The following is a 14,990-nucleotide window of genomic DNA, read 5'->3' as shown; positions in this document are numbered from 1 at the left end:
TTAGGAGAAAGAGCAGATTAAAAGATTTCAATTCTAGCTTAGTCTAGCTATATGATCTGGGTAAATTATTCTCATTCTGAACCATAATACTTTTGTTTACCAGATAGGGATGGAACTATTCACACACCTATCTCTTGGTGTTGTTACTGACAATATAAGCTATTATCCCTGTATTATCATTGTATTTTCACCCATTCAGATTTATATATGGTGCAAGCTTTTCTATTCTTGTTGAATTTTTCTTAGAAAAGTAACCAAAATGTTAGAAATTATTCATTCAATTATAAAATATATTGAAAATTACAGTTAAAATAAATTTTAGATATATAAATTTATAATTATACTTATTTCTTAGTTATTTATAAAACTTGAATTCTACAGACTGGGAAAGTTTAAAAATGGAAGGCAGAATGATGTTAAGGGAAAGAATTTTTATTATTTTTGTTGTTTAGTTATTCCTAATTCTCTATGACCCCAATTCAGCTTTTCTTGGCAAAGATACAGGAGTGATTTGCCATTCTCTTTTCCAGCTCATCTTATAGATAAGGAAACTAAGGAAAACAGGATTAAAAATAACTTGACCAAGTAGAAGTATCTAAAGCCAGATTTAAACTTATGTAGAGGGGTCTTCCTGATCCTTATCCAGTGTTTTATTTACTGTTGCCACCTAGAAGCCCTTGCATTCAGAAAGACCTGGAATAGGTGCTTAATAAATGTTTGTTGAATTTAATTGAATTATTTATACCCTGAATTACTCCTATTCCTTTTATTTAGCATAATCTCACCACCTGCAGCACACCATTGCCTAAAAACACCAGTAACTGGGGCATATCCAGAGAATCATTAGTTAATTCTGTGTTCTTGGTGAGAATATAAAATTGTACCCTCCCCATCCTATTGTCAAGTGTACTTGGATTAACAGATGAAAACTTATGTTTTCCTCTATACCACAATTTTGCATGCTAGAGGCAAATGCTTATTTTGCCTCTCTTTGAATTACTACTTTTATACTGGACTCCAGTAATCATTCTAATTTCCTTATTGCCAATAAAGTCTTATGGATAGAAATATAGCTTGGAAATGACCAGCAGGATGAATACAGAGAGAGTTGGAGAGACTTACATGAACTGATGCTAAGTGAAATGAGCAGAACCAGGAGATCGCTATATGCTTCCACAACAATACTGTATGAGGATGTATTCTGATGCAAGAGGATTTCTTTGACAAAGAGATCTAACTCAGTTTCAATTGATCAATGATGGACAGAAGCGGCTACACCCAAAGAAAGAACATTGGGAAATGAATATAAACTGCTTGCATTTTGGTTTTTCTTCCCGGGTTATTTTTACCTTCTGAATCCAATTCTCCCTGTGCAACAAGAGAACTGTTCGGTTCTGCAAACATATATTGTATCTAGGATATACTGCAACATATTTAACATATATAGGACTGCTTGCCATCTAGGGGAGGGGTGGAAGGAGGGAAGGAAAAAGTCGGAACAGAAATGAGTGCAAGGAATGATGTTGTAAAAATTACCCAGGCATGGGTTCTGTCAATAAAAAGTTATAATTATTTTTAAAAAATTTAAAAAAAGAAATGTAGCTTGGTAAAAACTGATATATGGCCTGGGTAATCTTTAAACATTACTTTATAGTTCTGACTGAGCCCATTTAATCATATTGTCCAACAACTGATTAAGAAAGCTGTTATGGCACAGGTTTCCCTATCACCTTGAGCTTGTTTTTTAGAGAAATATTAACATGCAATCAGCATATATGTATTACAGACTAAAGACCAAACTATGACTACAAATAATAAGAATAATCACCATAGACATTTTAAGGTTTGCAAGGCACTTTTCTCAGTATCAAATAGTGCAAGTAGGACTATCCTTATTTGATAGATGAAAGAGCTGAGACTGAGAAGGTAAATTATTGACTCATGGTCATACAGAGAGTGTCAGAGGTGATGTTTGAACCCAGATTTCCTGCTCTTTCAACTCTTCTCAAGGAAACACACTCTTGGCAAGTCATTTATCCTTTATGACAAAAAGATTTATTTTTAAATAAAGCCTCTGCTGTAGCTGTTGCAGTCCTCATATCACTTCCTTCAATAGGCCCGTTAGATCTTCTGCATTTAGCTCCTTATCTTAGAGTTGAAGGAAGAGGAAATAGGAGAAGAGATAATGAATGTCCATATCTAATAAAATGTTATGAGGAAAATCAATGGGGTAAGAATTAGCTGATGGTAAAAAAATAAAAAAATTTTAAAAAAAGGTAAAAAAGCACTCCAATGATGAAAAGACCAGAGCTGAATAAATGTCCTTTTATTGTTTCTGCTCACAAGAAAATGAGCATTTGCTGAAACTTCGCTCAAGGAAATGGTGCTGTTTTAGATATTTTTAAGAACAAAGGGGAAAGGGGCATAAAAGATTTGCTATTTGATGGGTGCCTTTCTTTCCTCCTGAGTAAAAAACCTGAAAAAACCTTACATCACAAAATTATACTCCTGGGGAAGGGGAAACAGAAAAACGTATGCATATGTTTGTGCTTTTCAAATTAAATTGGATGAATAACTGCAAACCTTACTGAAACTGATGCCACTTGAACCATGTAATATTAGCATTGCTTGGTGTTGAATCACAAGTTGCCTTTGCTATTGTCAAATGGAAATACCGATTAAATTTAAGCAGAGGCTCTTAAGGGTTGTTAGTTTAAAGAGCACTTCATCAGACAGAAAGTAGATGCAAGTGTCATTGCTAATTAAGACTGAAACTTGCCTCTGCCAACAGAATTTTCCATTTTTAATCATGATTTCTGCCATGGAGACCACTACTGGTGCTTTAGCTCCCCAATATACTTTTCTAAGATGCTACCTTTGGCAAAAATCTCTAGTATTGAAATAATATTTTAATTCATTTCACTCTTCTGCCCCCTTATGCAATATGTCTCTAATGGAGTTTCATCATTTTTCCCTACATTTTAAAGCATTTTTGGCAAAAAAAAATCTTAAGTTTTAAAATGAGTTGTCATTTTTATGTGAAAATTCACTAACCTTCCAAAAATAAAATGTGACCTTTGATTGACTTTTGTTATTACCTCAGGGAGGCTTCTGTTAATCCATATGCTTATTAACCTTGGTGACCAACAAGATACATTTTACTTTTAGCTCATATTTGAAGTAAATTCTGTGGTCTTAGAATATGTATTTTTAGCTCTCTACATTAACCTAATCTAAATGGGATGTAGTATCACAGCACTTCCATTTGCTGGAGATTCCTCCCCCAAACTCAACTATTCTATCCTCCATGATATGATGCCTTCCCTTTCCCTTCTGATCTCAGAAAACACTTCAGTTTGCACCTCTCAGCAAGTTATGTGTCATAACTATTTCTTTTTGTCTCATAGTTCTGTTGAACTTTATATAGCTGGGAATCATCACTTATCTATATACTAAATGACTCTTTTAGGACCTAACATGTACTCTTTATTTTGTAGATGGTTTTTAAAATGTTTTGTAATAGATAAATGAATTGGGGTATTTAATTCTTTAACTAACAGAGCTAACCTTTTATATAACTCCAATAAATTTTAAAATGGCAAGTGCCTCTTCAAATCTATTACATTTATGAACTAGTAAATGAATTTTTTTTTTGCATGGGACATAGTGGCTTTATATGATGGCATACAATATAGGAGGCAGTGTTTTCCCCCTACTTCAGAGGTGTTTTAGAACGAGGGTATGAATGGGCTTGGATCCCAGTATAAGGAGATAAGTTGGGTATGTGGATTTCCCCATGGTGGAACTTCTTTTTCAGCTGAAGATGAAGAGCTGCAGCTTTTTACTTTACTCTTTAGGGGCCATGTGAACTATGAGATCTAATATGTGGTTACTATAACAAGACTCATTGGTATAACCAAGAAATGAGCTTGACAAAATAGTTGTTGAAGGTAATCCCAGTGCCAGCATCAAAGGTAGAAGAATAGATGTCCTGTATCAGAGGATACAATCTGGTCCTCTGGGTAGCCCAAGATGCTCTTCAAGGGTCCCTCTGATGCTTGTTTCATCACTTACTTGATAACATCATATGTGGCAAGTTTATCCAGGTGGCAAGTCAGATTCTCAATTTATACACTGAGAACAGGAACACAGAAGGCCATATCTGTGAGTTTCCCATTTGTGTCAGGTATGACTTTGCCTTAGTAAGTACCACTGCAAGTAGGCATGATGTTTGGGGCAGCACTGTGACCCAGAGAGAGGAGCCATCTTACTATCTTCTGGGTAGCAATCAAGGCATGCACTGTGGTCATGAGTCCTTTCATGGCAAAGCTGTTGTACATGACCTTGGTTAGGCAGTTGGTAGGGCAATAATAATTACTGACAATCTTAAGGAAATTATCATTTTTCTCATATTTCACTCAAACATAGAAGCATCAGCAGAAGGGGCAGAGATAAAGACCTCTTGGCTCTACCCGTAAAGTGAGCCACAATCTTTTCCATAGTGGTAAAGAACCCAGTGCACTCTACAATCGTACTCAACTTCAGTGTCTCCCCATTTAATATTTGTGGGAACCCATTTCTAGAATATGGTAATGGCTTTTTCATTAATAACTAGTTTTCTATTCACAGCCTTAACAATGCTCTTAACTTGTCACGGGTAAAATCATATTGGAACATATAAACCATGTTGTTGAGGTCAATGAAGGGGTTATTGATGGCCATAATGTTTACTCCACCTGAATTCAATGCAACCTCTGTCACCTAGTATTCAATATATATATAAATCTTCTGACTTCAATCTTCACCAACTTGTCTTATGGATGTAGCAGGATATTCTGATACCAAGCTTCAAGGAAGAACTGAGAGACATCAATTCATTTTCTGATAAGATTCCCTTTGATCCCTTTTAGTTAGAAATATTAGGAGCTTTTTTTTTTTTAACACTTTCATCTGTGAAACAGGAAACAGAGAAGACACTCATTATTTCATTCCCAAGGTGTCTATTAAAAATGCCCTTATCAGAAAGTAGCGCCCCCTCCAACTTTTTTAGTATTCCTTGAAGATGTTTTGGAATTAGGGTAGATCGCATTTGATGAGCTCCTTGCCATACCAAATTTTTAAATAAACAGTTTCATCATCAAAGGAAGAAATAATCTTAGATGTCTCATTCAACCTGTACTCAAAGTGTGAATCTCCTTGAATCGTACCTACAGTTACCTGCAGAAGAAATCATTCCACTTCTCTTTGCAGATCTTTAGTGAAAAGGAACTGACTCCCTTCCAGATAGTTCATTACATTTAGGAAGTTTTTTTTTTTCCTTATGTTATGACAAAATATGCCTCCTTCAAGATTTCACTTATTAGTCCTTCTAAAAGACAAGTAGAAAAAATCAAAGCCTTAAGGCATTTTTAAAACAATTTTGTGCACTTCCTCCAAGTTTTTCTCTTAAGTTGAACATTTCCAGTTCTTTAAATCTTTATATATCATAGTTTCTACTCTTTTCACAATACTGGTTGCCTTTTTCTAGATCTGCTTCATGCTTCAATGTCTTTTCTAAAGTATGATTTTCAGAACTGGATGTAATATTCCCAGTGAAAACTGACTAGATCAGAAAAGGGTTCAACTTTCACTTTTTTTCTGGACACTATATTTTAATTAATGTAGCCAAGGATAAAATCATCTTTATTTTTTGAAGATCAATAGCAGGGCAGACATACTGAGTTTGCTGTCTACTTGCATTCCTAGATCTATTTCATGTAGACAATTATCTAGTTGCATCTATGTCTTTCCAATGCTTATATAGTTGATTTAAAAATTTAAAAATATCTTTATTTTTCCTTAAATTTTATCTTGTGAACTCACCCTACCATTTATAATAATCATAGAATTTAGAAAACACCTTAGATATTATTGAGTCTAAGTCCTCATTTCATAATGAGAAAACTGAGACCCAGAGAGGTAAATTGATTTTCTCAAAATTACACAGGTAATAAGCGGCAGAACTGGGATTCTGAATCAGGTTCTCCATCTCTAATTATAACCTTATTTTTCTCACTGTACCATACTGCCACAAGGTTGGATGATATAATTTTTCCTTATATAACAAGTACTTAAAAATATATATTGACTGACTGGCATTTTAATGGTGCCTTATGTTAACCTAAATGACCAAAGATAGTGTTCACTCATTTAGTTATGTCCAACTTTTTGTATCCCCATTTGGGATTTTCTTGGCAAAGATACTGGAGTAGTTAGCCTTTTCTTTCTTTGGCTCATTTTTCAGATGAGGAAATTGATTCAAACAGGGTTAAGTGACTTGTGCAGGATCACGCTGCTAGTAGATGACTGAGGCTAGATTTGAACTCAGGAAAATCAACCTTCCTGACTCCAGGTTTGATGATATACCCACTGAACTACCTAGCTGCCCAGATGATTTTTTTGTAGAAATTTGTAACATTTAAATAGTTCTTTAAGATTTATGAAATAAAGAGGTTTTTAAAACTCTAGTACTGAAAAAAAGGAGATATAAAGATGCCAGAAAGACAGAGAAAGAGATAGGAAAATATAGATCTGTGATCTCATTGTGTTGATATATCTTATAGTGGAAAACAATACAACCATCTACCACCCATGCTTTCTTTTTTTTATTCTATTATAAGTTGGTGTAGATCACACACAGCCAGAGCCAAGATTTGAACTAAATCTCACTCCAAATCTAGGGATCTTCCACTCTTTTCCTGGATTCACAAACCTCTCTTTGATCTGAGTCATGCTCTGGAAAACTTTTATATCCTATTTAAGTGCCTCCTTTAAAAAATCTTTTTCAAGTAAATAACTATTCATGAAGTGTCTACTCTGTATAATTAATTAACCAACATTTATTAAGCACTTATTATGGGTCAAGCACTGAGCCCTGTTTTTAAGCACTAGACCTAGAAAGTCATCAAGTCACTTCCATTCTACTAGAAGAGTACAACATATGTACAAGTAAGTACATGCAAATATGTATTCTGTAATACTGTAGAGGTTTCAAGGGGGAGGGAGCTCCCTTTCCCTGACTCAGAGAGCCCAGGAAAGCTCCATTTATGAGATGATACATTAATTGTACTTTAAGGGAAGACAGAATACACTTCAGATATAGGGAATCATATATATGTGAAACTTACAACTTGGAAGATAGGTACTATTATTTTCATTTTAATGTGGAGGAAACTGAGGCATACAGATGTTAAGTGACTTGCTCAGGGTCATAAAGCTAGGAAGGATCTAAGGTTGGATTCGAACTCAGGTCTTTCCAACTCCAGGCTTAGCACTCTCTCCACTGCATCCCCTAGTTTCCGAGCTTAAGCAAGCTGTTTTTCATAAAGTTTTTTTAGATGATTTGATGTTCTCACATCTATGACTGTACACATTCTTCTAGAGGGACAACCTGGTCTCATAGTTGATACAACAATTCTTGGTCTCCCATTAAGATGAAACAAAAATATCATCCAATTGCTGTTTGTGGCTATTTAATTAGTGATTATTTTTATTGATGATTTTGGAGCAACTTTGTACAGACAAAGAAGTTATTTTAGCTTCATGCTTTTGTGACATTACAAATCTACTGATATCTTTGGTTTCTAGAGGAAGGAAATTATTCCTGAATGTTTTCTATTTGAGTTTGTGCATATACAACCCACCGATCTATTTTAATGAACCTAAAAATGCCCTTTTTACTAGCCAAGGAGAACTAAAAATACTAGAATCAATGATGTTTTTCCTTACACAAATTATTTGCTTTTCAGTTTCATTGAGGTAAATTATTTCAACCATCTTTTGACACAATGATCCTGGGAGAAAAGTCATCCTTGAGAATTCTGAGAAAAAGAGGCACTACTTCTTTCTCCAGTAATTCTTTTGTTTAAAAACTCCTTGTTTTTAGAAGTCATAGAAAAAAAGCCAAACATAGCCTTATAAATGGGTATACATATATAGATTGATAATTTAATGAGCTTTTTTATGTAGGACCTTTTAAATATGAGTGACTTTAAATATGTGAAGAAAGTTTTAGTGCCTCACTTAAATCTTCTCTGATCAGGGTTTAAATAAGAAAAAAAGAAAATACAAAACTAGACCACACTTCAGAAATTTACTTTTTTCCTCCTAGGCCTTATATCTAATCTCTCAAACTGCACTAGACCTATAAGATGGAGATTGAAATAAAAATAGAGATAAGAGGTAAATAGTAGTATTTCATACAAAACGATTTAATGAATGACACTGTCAGTGGACAGATCTCTGCAAAAAGCATAATTTCAGGTATAAAAAAGGTATAAAATAATTTCAATGTGTTGATCAGCCATCAGTGAGGACCTTAAAGCATTTCACAGAGGACATAATAGTGTTCTATGAATTACAGATGGGGAAGTCAATATAACACACATTTACAATGAACTCACTGAAAAACAAATGTTAAAAGAAATGTCAGATATAGTAATAAAATAAATAATGCCAGCTACCTTCCATTTTTAACAACTGTTTTTATCCCTGCTGTTTCTTTTCCTCTTCTGTTTTTTTAGAGGGTAAAAGAGGTGAGGGAGAAAGAAGGAAGTAAGATTTGTAATAGTTTAAGCTTTTTTTTTCAGTGTCTCCTTAAAATTGCACACAATGCATAATCACTCTGATGATGGAGGTAAAATCAAAGGGTTATTTCCCCTGAATTATGCAGCCAATTACCCAGGTTCCCCACAGTGGAGACAGCCAGAACTACTCATCAATCTTAGTTCCTTCACTGTACTAATAAAGAGCTCTGTATGATGGGCACCCTTCCATTTCAGTGAAAATAACTGTTTTGCAACAGCATTGGAGAATGTTTCAATTCCGTTTTCATTTCTAAAAGGTAAGAAATATTGTGTGTACTTTGTTATTCCTTGTAAGTTGCCAGAAACAAACATGTCATCCAACTTGCTTTATACAGAGTCACTCTGTGTGAAATATAAATTCAAAGTCAAATTTTGTAGCCTTTCCCTCCCTCTTGCACATACCAGTTATATTTAGATACCTTCACAATGAATGTTTCTTTAATTAATCCACATCTGAGTGTGGCTAGTTGGAAAATGAATATCACTAGCTTTCTAATTAGTTGGGAGGAGTGGAAAGGGGAAGATGACCTGAAATGTAATAAAAGCTGCTTTATGTATATATCTATCTGAATTGTATTCTATTAATCCAAACATCCTTCCAATTATAGTACTGTGATAATTTGGTATTCATTATAATAACCCTGATATTAAAAGACCTTTTAAGACCTTACAAATCATACAAGAAAGAATAAATTATGCAGAGTATATTTTAATGGCTATTATTCTAAGTGCATTATATTATATTTCTATTGGATTATAAGTCTGAAAATCAATCTTCTCCTTATTACATATGTCAGAACTCCCAATTATTAACAAGAAGATTTTGCTATCTAATATGTAGCTCATGGCTTTAATCTGTTGTTGTTTAGCCATTTTTCAGCCATCTCAGACTGTTCCAGACCTCATTTAAGGTTTTCTTGGCAAAAATACTAGAATGATTTGTCTTCTTTTCCAGCTCATTTTATAGATTAGGAAACTGAGGCAAATAAAATTTGTTAAAAGACTTACCTAGGTTCACACAGCTATGAAGTGTCTGAGGTCACATTTGAACTCATGCACATGAGTCTTTATTGATGATCCAGCACTCTATCCATTGCCATCACCTAGATGCTCACTAGCTCTCATGCTCTCTTTTAAAAATTAGATTAATGCTTTCTGCTTTTAGACTATGGTCATTTCCTGGGACATCTCACTCTCCTAGATCTAACTCCTTAGGGCTATAAATTTTAACAGAGAAAAACAAATAACTCATTCTTCTGGCACTGTATGTAATATTCTAGCTAAATCCCTTGCTTCTCTACCAAGAGGAGAGAGCAAGTGATATCTTGAGCTTTTTTCTCAAGATTATGAAAACTGTTTTTATATTTCTTAATCAAATAAATTGTCCTCTAAAAGGAACAAAAGTGTTCGTAAGAAAAAATCAAAGTAAATGATAATGAAAGTTATATTAATGGAATATGATATGGTGTCATATCAAGAATGTCAAATGACCACTCATTGGAGGTGATTAATTATTCCACAGAGCTGATTTTTGTTAAGATCTTGGCGTAATTATACTCTAATACATCTAATACATTTTTGGGGCCACACAAGTATACAGGATGCAAGAAAAGAGTGGTTTAAATTTACAGTATAATTGTAATGAGTTACATATGGGACCAAAGGGCTTACCTCCAACTGGCTACAGAAAGCCCTTTTTTGAATTTGGGTTCATCATTATTTTGTTGTTTCAAGGAATATTTTACCTTGAAACTGCTTCCTACATCTGTTCGTGTTTGTCTTTGATACGTTATAGATGTATTATCTCCTATTTGTTCCTTTCGATGTTCATTATGAGTAGATAAGGAAAAGAGAAAGAAGCTCCTTTCTCCAAGAGTGAGTCCTTCTCAGAGACTGTATTTAAAATTCTAAACTCCATCACTGAAATCTTCTATTGTTAGGTGAGACTTGTTTGGAATGATCTCACCAATAGATTGATTATTAATTTATACAATTATTATTTATATTATTAATTTATTTTATTGTTATTAATTTATTATTATTTACATTATTATTAATTTATATACCTATATAGGCTCAATGGCAGGCGTTTACTGATCATCTCAGCCAATCACACTAATTTCTTTTTAGGTCCAATCAAGGAAATTCACAGATTGAAGAAAGGTCACAGATTATAAACTGTCTGGCTTACACATTCAAAACTTCTTTTTATCATTGATTCATTGATCAGGATTGAGGAGGAATCCTAGTTTATACTTAGCTGAAATCTTTTTCACATATGTCCAGTGCCTGGCATATAATAAAAGCTGTGTAAATGCTAGCTAGCTATTATTGCTGTTTTCATTATAATTAGTATAATCATTATTTATACATCTATAGGGATAAAGACTGAACTCATTATTTCATTGACATAAGAGGTTACTGGATAAAGAAAACCCCTCTTTGAAAGTAGGTTGAAAATTTTGATACAACTTTAAGAGTTTAAGAATTGCTTATAGCATTGAGAGCATAGGCAAGTATGACTTGCCTAGGGATCACATAGCTGTCATGTATCAAATGCCCAACTCATCTGTGATGCATACATGCCCATATGCATATATATATCCACATGCATATGAATACTCTCATATATACAAATGCATGCATAATTCATATGTGCATATGCATCTAAATTACGAATTTTTCAGTTGTGTCAGACTCTTCATAACCCCATGCACAAGTCCATGGAGTTTTCTTGGCAAAGATACTGGAGGGATTGGCTTTTATCTTCTCAAAGGTATTTTTATTTTACAGATGAGGAACTGAGGCAAATAGGGATTGTGACTTGCTCAGGGTCACACAGCTAATAAGTATTTGAGGCTGAATTTGAACTCAGATCCTCCTGAATCCAACTCCAGTGCTCTACCCATTATACCACCTAGATGCGCTAAATTTACAAATTTAGATGTAAATATACATCCACAAATATAATAGTGAAAAATGCACAAACATGAATATTCTTATGTATGTATTTGCTGGTAATTCTCGATCATTTATTAAGGCTTTTTCATTTGCTAGTCATTGTGCTAAGTGTTAGCTAGATACAAAGCTACAAAATGCTAGATAACAAAGAAGGAGAAGGGAAACATGGTTTAGACATTTCTTTGACTATAGTATTGAGAAGGTGCTAGAGTACAAGTTTGGTGAGTTTTCTGTGTGCATTCAAATACAAATATGGAAAGAAATTTCTCTTCAATAGTTGAAATTTTTCTAATTTTGATCTTCTCTTTACCCACTGCAAATTGACTTTGGGCCCAATTTTAGGAAGGGAGTTGGAGCTGCAAATATTTAGCAAATGCCAGGGGAAGGGAGAGGGGAATGAAAACCCAACACATTTTATAAATTACTCTGTATTATTAACATTTTCTCCATCATTTTCTTAAGGCTAGCCATTCAAAAAAATGATCCAGACTTAATTTAAAGCATTTATCTATTTCTGAGATACAAATGCATAGAGTGAAAATTTAACAATCAACTTTTTTAAGTTAGCTCAAGGTGGGCCCAGCACAGCCCTGGGCTCTGCTCATGGGGAGAACATTCTCATATTCAATTCATATACCTTCATATTACAGTAGTGAAGAGAAAGATCCTAACTTAAGCATTTGTAATGGATCATGGGAGATAAATATCAGAAACAGGATGGGAATGAGATGGCAGCAGTGTGGAGGAGTGCTTTGAAGAGATATATTGAGATGAACAGATTTTGATCTTAATAGAATTTAAAATTTTCTCCATTATAATTTTAAATAGTCTATTCTTCAGTTCCTGATGTTTCTATATGTCAATTATGCACCATTCAAATTTATATAGAAATAAAAATACTTTAGGCATTCCTTCATGAAGTCAAAGTAGAACTATTTGTGTTACCATACCAAAGGAAAATTTTATGCAGTTTAAAAATGCTTTTTCAAGGCAACTTTATAAAAGTTTATTTTTTAAAACCATAGTGAATTTCTGTTCATTTTGAAACTTCCTGAGAAAATGACTTTTTGTTCATTGAATTCTCTTGGCAGAACTCCCTTCCTTTGAGAATGAATACCCCCCCTTATCCTGTTGCTATGGGAAGCATAGCTATCTCTATGATTTTGAGACCTGCTATTATTAAAGTTTTTTTAATGAATATTTTAGCTATTCAGATTTTTTTAATACCAAGTCAAATTATTCTACTTTCATTGATGCTATTATTTCCAGACAGCTGAAAGACTAATGGATATTAAGTATAATTGGATATTGGAGAAAATGCAGATATATCATGTGGGGTGGATTTTTAAATCAGTTTGTATTTTTTCTAAGAAGAGTATGATGATTGACCAGATTTTAATTATGGAGTACATGACATGTTCTCAAGTCTTATATTCAGTGCTAAAAATGATGAAAAGCCAGGTTCTAGGGACTGAGATTGGAAAAGTATGACAATAAATATTCTACTGAATATCCTAGTTGATTGTGCATATTATGCTTCAAAAAGAATATTAGTAGAAATCAATATAAAACATATGACCAGTTGAGAAAATTGTCATTATATGAGATCAAGAAAAAATGAAAATTTGGATAGTATTTCAGTAGAAATAAAAAGTAGAAATTTCAAATACAGAAAGCATCTCCTAGCTATTAACTTGTGATCTTTGAAAAGTGTTGAAAACTGGAATTTTGTCCATTGCCATTTTTGCAGCTAAAAGTGTTTTAAACTATGTTGTTCAGTCATATCCAATTCTTCATGACCCTATTTGGGGTTTTCTTGGCAAAGATAGTGGAATAATTGCCATCTCCTTCACAATAAGTGTCTGAAGTCAGATTTGAACTCCCAAAGATGAGTTTTCCTGCTTCCCAGCCTGGCACTCCATCCACTGTGTCACCTAATTTCCACTTATATAGAGAAAGACTTCATTACTATTTTCGAGTATATCACTGACTACAACAGGAACTACTGCTTGAAGGCCAGGTATGTTTCATTTTACCCCTCCCCCAGAATTCTCCAGCACACACAAAAAGGTTTAGAAGTGTCTTAAGTTCTCTGACAATTGGCTCAAGCTCTCAACAATTGTGTTTATGCCAAAGGAAAGATGCTGTTTCTAATTAAGTGGTAGGAGAATATATAGAATTTCTTCTCCCAGAATCAGGTCCTTGGCATTTTTCTTGTGACTATTTCCACGTTAAGTGATAGGAAGTAAATAATTCAAAATTTTATTATATTTGTAAGACAAGTATTGTACGTATGTGTGTGCTCACACATGCACCTCTGTGTATCTATGTAAATGATAACTAGTGGGATGGATATATGAGTCTACTATGTTGGGTGGCAGATATCCAGGGGAATGTAGACAGTCCGAGAGACGCTGATGAAACCAAAGGTACATCAAATTATTGTTCTATTAAATAAAAGGTTATTTACAAAAATATTAGCAAAACATCTCTTACTTAAGCTATAGCACATCCTATCAAAGTAGAAAAGCTTTTAACTACTTCTCTAGTTAAAAACAAATAAAGCATATTTGTCATCTCTAAATCAGCCTACAAATTTTCTGCATCAGAGAAGTACAACATTTGACTATTCACAGGGTAATTAATTTTGGGGCCACAGAAACTCAATGGTTTTTTACTTAATTTCTTCTAATGGCCCTCTCTCCCAGTCCCTTTCTCTCTCACACACACACAAGCACTTATTGCTATGAAATTACTTTTATAATAGCGGTTTCAATGGCTATTCCCAGGGACTACAGATTCTATTACTATAGCTTTAAGAGGGAATGGATCTTGGAGGTTACAGTTTAGCTGTCATCTGTGAGGATTCCATTGGAGAATGGTAGTTTAACTGTCATTCTGCATTTGGTTTTAATTGTCATATCTGTAGAGAGAGACTGAGGACAGAAAAAAAAAAAAAGGGACCAGGAAAATTTCTTTCCCCAGAGACTAAGTGACTTAATTGTCAAGGAGTAAGAGTTGGAATGTATTTCTTAATAGAACTGAGTCTAACTCTTTTGAGCATAAAAATAAGAGAATTCTTGAAAAGAGACATTATCTGAGAGGGCTTGGATGGTGGTTAAGTGTTTCCAGAGTTGATGTTTAGAGCTAATTCTCTGACTTCAGTCTTTCTCATAGCTGAATCATTGTAAAAAATTATTTATATTGTTACTTTGTTTTTAACTGTTAATAAAATATATCCATTGAACTTGATGTGTATTTAAACCTATAAAATTTAAAAGAGGGTAGACTGAGATTGAGAGAAAGGTGAGTGAACACAGAAAAATGAATTTCTGATAAATATCTTTGGCTTAATAATGCTAAATTAGTATGGGTGCTCAAAGAAAAATTAATAGGATTATATAA

General features: G+C 33.7%; 1 protein-coding gene and 1 pseudogene across 4 annotated transcripts in view; one reads left to right on the top strand and one right to left on the bottom strand.

Annotated features, from left to right (window-relative positions):
• Positions 1-14,990, top strand: part of DLGAP1 (DLG associated protein 1) — a 1,118,212-nt gene that overhangs the window by 338,892 nt on the left and 764,330 nt on the right. The window lies entirely within an intron of this gene.
• LOC127543994 (glyceraldehyde-3-phosphate dehydrogenase-like) lies at positions 3,704-4,737 on the bottom strand (annotated as a pseudogene).

Source organism: Antechinus flavipes, chromosome 1 (genome assembly GCF_016432865.1).
Source record: "Antechinus flavipes isolate AdamAnt ecotype Samford, QLD, Australia chromosome 1, AdamAnt_v2, whole genome shotgun sequence".
NCBI classification, from domain to species: Eukaryota; Metazoa; Chordata; class Mammalia; order Dasyuromorphia; family Dasyuridae; genus Antechinus; species Antechinus flavipes.
This window is presented reverse-complemented; position numbering and strand designations above follow the sequence as displayed.